Raw genomic sequence first — 7,748 nt, 5'->3', positions numbered from 1 at the left:
ACGTAGGCGACAGTTTCATAAATATAATAATTAAGGACATCACTGCATTTAACTCCAGATAACGAGCAACTATAGGGTTCTATCAAAGATAATGTGGTTTTATTGAGTCTGAGACGTTAAAAAACTATTGCCCATAAACGTCTACATATTCAATTATTAATTAATAAAATAATAATTTTACACGTCAAATTCACATCATCAAAACAAATATAATTAAAGTTTAAATCAATTACAATTATAATTTATATAATATAAAATAAAATAATTTGGGTTATGTCATATACGTATATACTATGTGTAAAACGACTTTGTACGTTTCTTAATTAACTACATACTTTTTTACTTACGGCCCGTTTCGAAGAATGAGATACGATAAGTTCTGATTTAGATAAGTTTTCATTTAGATATCGTTTATATGTCGTATAATTGACAGGTGCACTTCGATTTGGGCAACCAATGTCACTTTGACGTTAGAAATATCGTAGATAGATCTTATTGGGATCACAGCGGAATCGAAATTAACGTCAATTTTGTCGTCTATGTCGTTTAGCTATCGATCTTTTAAAGATCTTTCCAAGATTTTAAACGTGTCTTAATCATTATTTTTTAATAAGCAGAAACGTCTGCGAACGATACTAGGGTCCCCTAGACCCATATGGTGGAAAAATTTGCGGCCTATGGATAAGGTCTTGGTGGCTCAAATGGCAGAGCGCTGGAGTGTCGATCCAGAAGCCTTGAGTTCAAGTCTCATCCAAGACAGTATTTTTCGACTTTTAAATTTGTGTCTTAATCATTCTTCGAATCGGGCCGTTATTTAAGAAATCGTGCAATGAATAGTAAGCAGCAAAGACTAAGTAAGATTTCAGTGTTGATACGAACAAGTTATTGCTTCTAGCAGTCTTTATTTCATCGGACACTTGTATTTAAATTTTAGGACCAATGTAGTTGAGACACTTTATTTGCCAACGGCGTTCGAGGACCCCAAGGCATTGGCCGCGCCTGATACTTGGGTTCATCAGCGTTTGACTGGACCTGTTCCAAGTTACATCTTACCTGTTTCGCTACCTCCAGGATGTAAGGGGTATATAGTGTTAGGATTTTGTAACCTATGAACAGCTCTTTGGCTGGAAGATCCCATTTGACGTCGGCTACGGATTGCGCGCTTCTGTAATCAGAAGACTCTTTTATGATCAGCGGCGTCACCCCAGAGATCTGCATCATATGATAATATGGAGTAGAAGTATCCAAAGTAAGCCTTTTTGACGTTGTCGCGCATAGGCATGCATATTTATTTGTGATGTAGATATATATATAAATATATATTTAGGTAAATGTTACATTTCCTTATACGACCTTTTTACGACTACATTTGGGTCAAATACACCTAACGAGCATTTTTTATCTAATTGAAATATTGATTTAATATAATAAAATATAATGTGATACTTTGTAGAAAAATGAAACAAAGTCCATATTAGTTTCGGGGTACACAAATTCATTAACCTTTGAAAGATATTTCAATTTGAAAATTCTATCAGGGCACGGGAATTATTCTGTCAATGGGAATTGGATTTTGCTGACACGGGAATTCGTTTTCTAAGAATTATCCCTTATTAAATTATGTTTTATTATTAATCAAAAGTAAAATATTAAACTTATAGAATTATTATTGACCATTTTCACATTGAGATCTATTGCATATTTTTAAAGCATCATACAAATAAAACTGATGAGTCAAAAACTCAACTAATGAAGTTATGTATCTTTCTGAATTAAATTAGAAATAATGTTTTTTTTTTGGTTTTTCGTTCGACTATGATCAATGATTAACAGCCATCATCTGACTTTAAGAAACATCGTGATAGTTGATTTTAATTTTATATAATGGAATATCGTATGAACCTTTGGACATCCTTTAATTCAGGTTTGTTTAAGTGTGGTTTATTACTAATATTTTTGAAAAACGTATATTGTTTTGGTTTTTTAATGTGCATGAGTATTACAATCATAAGCTTTAACTATAGAATTTGTTCGAATTTGTGGATTCGCAGCGAACTAATAAAAAAGTGATATTTACTATGTATTCATTAAAATTCGTATAATTATTGGCCCAGTGGTAATGGTTTCACGATATATGACTTAAATAACGCTGAGAAAGATATATAACATCCTTAGTTATAGCATTAAATAAATAAAAAATGATGATTTCAAATTCGCGTGTCTAGAAAACGAGTTTCGTAATAAATAAAATCGTCTAAAATCTAATTCGCATAATACAGAAATTATATATTATCCTCAATATTAAGATGGACAAAGGTCTATATCAAACTAGTGTTCTTTAACGAAAAGATATTTTAAATATTCACATTATTGTGACCATCGAAATTAGGTAAAAATTATCGCCCTGCCCGTTTTTATAGTTCTGTCGTAAATTTCCAGAAACTTCAGTGACTTGTCAAAACGTACCTATATTATCTGTTAGAAGACACATGACAGGAAAAGAAAACGGAGTGCAGTACAAATCAAGCCTTCACGGGTGATGTTGATTGGCTTAGAACATTTTCTACAAAAATTACTTTTGATCTCGGACAAAATTCAAACATCGATCACCAGTTATTAACCACAAAGAAGTTAATGTTTTATACGTTCAGTGATAGTAAATATCATCTTGTTTAACTATTAAACATTAAATATGTTATATTAATGTACAGTTTTTAGTAGGAATTTTCATTATACTCAAATACAGATAATTTGAGACTTTATTTTTAAGTTTACCCTAAAAACAAATTAATCAGTGAATTCATGTTGAACCCGGTGTGAAAACGTGACTTCTTTATGAAAATAGTACATTACGATACAAGTGCGAAAAATAGGAAATTCGAAACGAGTGGCGATAAATTAAAACACGACCGAAGGGAGAGAGAGAGTTTTATGAAGATCGCATAAAAGATTTGGTCTGAGTATTATTCGCGAATATTCGATATATTTTTAATGAATTTTAATTGGCTTTTTTATAACGATTTGTGGCTCAGACATTGTGTCACTTGATTGTTGAATTTTTGGTGTTTATTGAAATAAATATTCGGATTCTCCTTTTAGTGTAAATAAGAAACTGTTTTTTGAAGATATTTATTTTGTATTAAGCAAACAGAAATTATTTATTCAGCCGTCTCAAGGACGAGCTGCTTGAAACGTCATAGACTCTAAAAACATTCAATATTTACTTGATTTTCTTTTTGTGTTTTGTTCTTTTCTATTTTATCGTAGTATAACAATTGTAATTTTTTTACTCAACCGCACCAAGTATTATCAGCCGTAATAACTATTGGAAAACTCATTTAATCATTCGCCTTTTCCACTCGCTTTCGGTAGCAGAGGACCTACCGCGAACACCGAAGTTCGCAAGTTGCAGGCATCTTTGTCTTTTACTCCAATTAAGGCGTAATTAGAGTGACAGAGAAAATTGCCCGCAATTTGCGAACTTCGATGTTCGCCTTTTATAGCTACCCGCCGTTACTCTTATTACCTGGGCAACAGAGTTCACTAAATAATATCAAGCGAGTGGTTGTTATCATTATCACACACTAGATCGATGACCTGTCTGGCCTAGTGGGTAGTTACCCTGCCTTTGAAGTCGATGGTCCCGGGTTCAAATCCTGGTAAAGGCATTTGTTCGCATGACGAGCACAGATATTTGTTCCCGAGTCATGGGTGCTTTCTATGCATCTAAGTATAAATCGTGTCATTCACGACGCGTGTTGTCGTAACGTCATGACTTGACTCGTAATGTCACGTTATTAAAGGTTAGATTTGACAAATATACGCGTCATCGTGGATGACACGAAATATTTTCATGAATATTTGTATATTATATATATATATATAGTTGTCTAAGTACCCACAATACAAGCCTTATAGAGCTTACCGTGGGACTTCGTATCAATCTGTGCAATAATGTCCTATAATATTTATTTATTATTTAACGAATTTTCTTTTATGTCGTTTCGTCGGTTACTATCCGTGGTTTAGAAGTGTAGTGGTTATAGTGTCTTTGTGGTAGACCTCGAAACTTTAATTTTCTAAGTGACGCTGACCCCCGTCAATGTCAAATGCTTTACATAGTTTATAGACCAGGTAGAACAAACACAAAAAGTTCCAAATTAAAACTGGATTCAAGTGTTACGGCTGTTATGCGTAGGTAGATGGTATTATATATGTACCAAAATACAGTATTTAATAGAACGAAAGGCAAAGAAATAAAATTGGCTGTTTTGATGCATTTTGCTGGTCTGATCTTGAAATTTCCTATGGAGATGTCAATATTTATTTCGCGATTTCGGTGTTGGTCCCAAAGTAAAAGTTGCTCGGTATGACTTAAACATTAATGGGTCTCTTTCTTTGCATTTCATTCTGTCACATACTGTATAGGTACTGTATACGGTTAGTCAAAAGGTGAGAAGTAAAGGTAACGGACGCAATAACATCATCATAATACAGCAATAGTTTGAAATTAGTGTTCTTCTTTCGTATCTTTACCAAGTTCAACAGTCAACTGCAAGGTTGACCAAAAAGCTTCCTAAAAGTATTTGAGTAGGTAAATGGTCAATTAATGGCCACTTTTTAATAACTGGCCACATAAAGTAATTGATAATTTACCCTATTTATCTTAAATAAGATTGTGCCCGCGACTTGTTCCCTTTTTAAGCCTTTAGAAGGTATACTCCCGGCCAAAAATATGGAAACAAGCTTGTATTACAATAGAAAAGGCTGAATTTTTAAGCGATGGAATTTATACTTCCCATTGACAATTAAAAACAAAATGGCAAAAATAATAAATGTTATAAATAAACAAAGATAGAAACATGAGGTATTAAAGAGAACAACCTCGTATCCATACTTTTGGCCTTGGGTGATGTTCTGTATTCAGACGAAAAATCTTCCGCTATAAAGGTCTCCCCTCTTTCACTTAAAAAAAAATGTTCCGGATATAATATTTTATTTAATTTAAGCCGTTAAAAGATTGATTTCCGGGATATAAATTTCCGGGACTCAAACTCTCTTCGTACCTACTAATAACTTACTAAAGGAAACATTGAGTTCCGATGGAGTTATTTATAAAAGGCATGATCAAATCCAAACGACCGCTATCGATCCGCCTCCTCAATCCAAGATGGCACATGTCATGCGCTAGTGATGTAGGCATGTTTCGAAAATAGTATTGTGCCGTTGACTCGTTATTTCAGGCGTTAACACGACTTACCAAAGTTGATTTTAATCGGTTAAGCAATTTAAGCGTGAAGAGATTAAAGGATTATCTCTTTTCTTAAATTCTGAACAAATGCGTTTTAACAAATTTTCTCTCTTTATGTTTTGATAAAAAACATTAAGAAATTTTAAGTATCTCACTTAATAGTAGATTGTTAACCAGGGGATGACAGGCACCCATTTCCGTATAGTCTTAGGCTGAAATTGTTCCTTTCACCAGAGTTAAACACTCTACTATTCATTTTGAATACGAGGAAAGTGAAATACATGTGCATTTGAAAGAAGACTGCTTTTAAGTTCTTGAGGGTACCTTCAATTAACAATTTAGGTAAAAATATCATTATTTATAGAATGATCAAGATTGATAAGGAAAAAATTACTTACAACAAAATCATTGAAATACAAAATATTTTAATTGCGTATCGTAAAAAAAAGAAAAAACGTACTTAGAAAGTACAGTGCACTAGAGCAGAACGCACAGACATAATACACCGAGACCGATAGTCGCCATGCGGCTACTCAGTCAAAAGTGAAGCCGAAACACGATCGACGTGTGCGTGCGACGCTCGTGTCTTACGCTTAGAAACGCACACAAGTATACAAAAACGGGTTGCCAGTATTTATTTTATTCCCGTCAGAGTAGGGGTATTTTAACAACATTCGTATACTTGGTTATCAATAATTTGAAAGTGTTTAGATTTTTAATTTTGTAACAAAAACCTCTTAGGGTTCCATTATTACATTGAACCCTCAAAAATTGAGTGTGATTGCAATATTGCTGCGGTCGACCGCATTACTGCAGGAAATGTCAAATACATAGGTCATTACGAAATCTATCAAATTAGTCTATAAAACCGGACAAGTGCGAGTCGGACTTGCCCACCGAGGGTTCCGTACTTTTTAGTATTTGTTGTTATAGCAGCAACAGTAATACATCATCTGTTAAAATTTCAACTGTCTAGCTATCACAGTTCATGAGATACAGACGGACGGACGGACGGACAGCGGAGTCTTAATAATAGGGTCCCGTTTTACCCTTTGGGTACGGAACCCTAATAAAAATGTATCAATAATTACCCGTTCTATAGCGGTGCGCGGCAACCACTGCTAGACACCAAAATTGGTCCGGACGTGGACCGCATGTACTTGTAAGATTCAAAGATTTTAGTTGTACAACATAGGTAGATTACAAGATGTTACATAAATATTTTGGTATCACTATGTCGTGCCTATTGGCATACAAATTCAATAAAAATAGCAACGCGACGAAATCGCTGGGAGAGCCACGCCTGTTTTTTGGCAATAAGGTTTAAATAAATACGCTTTTACTATTTTATTTTTATTTTACAGATATGAATAAAATACTATATTTGAATACATTTTAAAAGTGTACAAACAATGAGGTACCTCACAAGCTGACTCTGTTCAGTATTGGCGCTATAGTATCGGATTTCTAAATCGATCATTACATGAAATAAAATTAAACTGAAATATCATTTAAAAAAAACATATTTTAAAATAAAATAACGAAAAATATAATTTACAAGGAACTTAAAGTAAGCGTACTTATTTTAGAATGTCAACGTCATGCCTCATGTGGAGGAAAAATGATTCATTTATCTGGCAACATTTATAAGCAATGGCGGCTGACGAAGGTTTGGATTTTAGTATTCACAATTACGTAAAAATATCATATTAGAGCCGTTCGAACGAGTGCGACTTAATGTCACCCCTGAAGTGGCTTCAATTACGTATCATTTTCTGTGCACTTTTGAGAACAACAACGACCCACTTTCAGAGCATGAGAAATGAAAAGAAATATTCGTACCGAATACGTTTGCAAAACCCTTTTATGTACACTTATTATACGCCTCATTCAACTCAACTCTCATATCAATACCATTACATTTTCAAGATCGAAAGTTGGTATTCAATACACGATTGGAAGAAATCGGCTAGATAGAAAAAGATCGCAAGTCCGCTTTTCAAATTTACTGTAAGTAGATTTAGATATGTTTATTTTCCCATTATATGTACCATCTATTAAAATATTGGTTGATAATTTGTTGGCTCCTTTTATAATTCTAGATTTGTAATTTAATTTCATTAAGAAGGAAGAATACCTTTGCGATCCTAATGAAATTACGGTACCTTTTCTATGAAATTCCATTTCGGGAGAAAACAGTTTCCATTAGCTAAATCTTAACAAATCACTTTGATTTTGATGTCGATCGCTTCAACATAATATATTCTAGAGCCTATTATAGATTAAAGCTAGTTATAGTAATCCTCTGTATATATATTTTATGTATCTGGTGATTGTAAATAAAATACTCTTCATTTTCGCATTTTTTTTTATTTCTCGCATTTTTGGATTTTCTTTTTATTTAAGTATTTCAAATTAAAAAAAAAACTATAAACCTAGTTTTTCATTGTCTTAGTTATAACATACAAAAAAATCAACACCGTGTTTTTTTGAGAAT

General features: G+C 33.2%; 1 non-coding gene across 1 annotated transcript; it reads left to right on the top strand.

Moving 5' to 3' along the window:
- The first annotated feature begins 686 nt into the window (after positions 1-686).
- On the top strand, positions 687-759 carry Trnad-guc (transfer RNA aspartic acid (anticodon GUC)). The gene has a single exon. It is a non-coding gene; the product is annotated as a tRNA-Asp (tRNA).
- The last annotated feature ends 6,989 nt before the right edge of the window (positions 760-7,748 follow it).

Source organism: Cydia pomonella, chromosome 10 (assembly GCF_033807575.1).
Source record: "Cydia pomonella isolate Wapato2018A chromosome 10, ilCydPomo1, whole genome shotgun sequence".
Taxonomy (NCBI): Eukaryota; Metazoa; Arthropoda; class Insecta; order Lepidoptera; family Tortricidae; genus Cydia; species Cydia pomonella.
The sequence above is the reverse complement of the archived record's forward strand: the minus strand, read 5'-3'. Positions and strand labels throughout refer to the sequence as shown.